The sequence below is a fragment of the Leptidea sinapis genome, chromosome 21, assembly GCF_905404315.1.
Source record: "Leptidea sinapis chromosome 21, ilLepSina1.1, whole genome shotgun sequence".
NCBI lineage: Eukaryota > Metazoa > Arthropoda > Insecta > Lepidoptera > Pieridae > Leptidea > Leptidea sinapis.
The window spans coordinates 11,017,350-11,019,393 of NC_066285.1; positions in this window are offsets into that span (position 1 = coordinate 11,017,350).

The window sequence follows — 2,044 nt, forward strand, 5'->3', positions numbered from 1 at the left end:
TTACAGACTCACTAATAATAAAATAATAACAGACTAACATAATAATAATAAATATTGTCTAATTAATTATTAACAAAAAGTTTCACATTTTATGTTATTACATTACTCGCGTTCAGAAATTCATTAGTCTTATAAAATAATCGCTCAGTTAACCATTGGTTAAGTTTTTTTCTTAAAAAGTCTTTTATTTAGATAATATTTTAAATTACTGTGCAGTTTATTGTATATTCTGACACTCATAGCAAGACACCTTTTGTCATACGGCAAGGTCAGTGGGATTTCGTCGAAAATTATTCTATTTGGATCCCGGCGGTTTCTTTGAGGGTTAGTGTCACAAACATTCTTGAATAAATCACTATTGAATTTCACAAATACACACAGTTCATAGATATAAAGGCAAGCAAGTGGTAATAGTCCAAGTTTTCCAAACAGAGGTCTGCAAGACTCATCAGGTGGGTGTTGCAAGTAGCTCACAAACATTTTTTTTTGCGATATAATAACCCTAGAAATATTTGTACAATTACCCCACAAGAACTGTCCGATCATTATTTTTAAAAAATTTGTGAAATCTGCATTACTGAGAACTTGTTGCTATTTCAACTGTAAGTATCTAGTAGTGTCTAGTACCTAGTACCTACCACTGCTATTGATACTGTGATTTATTTTAGAAATAGAAAATAATCAACTTCAACTTTTCAATAATGGCTTTTGTGGATGAGATAAAATATAGAAGTCGGGCCTCTAATACAGTAGGATACCTACTAAATATATTAAATAGTAGGGTTGGCAATATAATAATATACTTATAGTTGCGACTGCCAAATACCTAGGTATAAGAATTTTCTTTAATTAACGCGAGTGTTATTCAATTAAATAAAAATCTTTTTAAAGGATTAAAACAATTACCTATACGCGTTTTAATCCTTTAAAAAGTCTTTGATAGGTATAAAGATATATCTTATATTTAAAAAAAAGCTGTTCACAAAATATTCATTTAGCTCGCTCGCATGTTACTATGTACCTACTAAAGTAGATAGTTGGTTACCCATGTACCTAGGTAGGTACCTACTAGGTACATACCTAGTAGGCACTAGTAGTAAATGGTATTATTTTCTCAAAATTGATACCTTTTAAATTCTTTATGGTAGATACCTACTGCACTAATTATATCGTTTCGGAAACAAATTAATAACGCTTTGATAAAGATGAAAAGGCGCAAAACGTTTCCTGTAGGCTTTTATTTTTTTTATTATAATATATACCCAGGCTGTCTGATTGTACTATAAATAGGCGCCTATTCTGCAGTTGACTAGGTAGGTACCTAGATCTAAGATTTATCCAAGTTTGTATTCCTAAAGAGATTGATTATTTTAACTTATTTTTAGGTAAGAAGGTACCTAGGTAGGTATTTATTTTTATGTTGGACGAGAACTCATGAAAACGCTTTTTCGGTTTGGAATGTGAATTCAGGAAATGTGAGGTACATTTCTTAAATTCACATTCTTAAGTATTTGAGTAGGTAGGGAGATACATACTTACCTACCAAATTGTTTTAAGTATGTACCTAGGTATCTACAAATAATGTGGCTATCGGTAATTGAAATGCCTGTATCTAATGTATCTTCCGTGTTACCTACTTACTTACTAGTCTATCTAGCTACGTTGTAGGTTCCTAATGGTAAACATCAGAAGTTACTAAGTAGATAGGTATCTACATAATAGGTATTAATAATCAGACACACATTCACAATTAGGTTAAGGTAACCAACATAAATTAAGAAAAAGGCTACATTTAGGAATCTTTGTAAGCACAAAACTACTAAAAGAAAATATGATTTTTTTCAGTTTGAGTTCATTACGGTGGTGTCCATTATTTTAGTTATAATTAGGCAAATTGAACGATAGCGCGGGGCGCGATCGCGGCTCTCTGTCGAAGGCGGTCCCAGAGAGCCGGGCCGCTATTGGTCGCGCCGCGGTTGGCCGCCTCTCTCCCCACCCGCTGGCGCGCCCCGCGTGGTCACCGGTCTCACTTGAACGCCTCCGG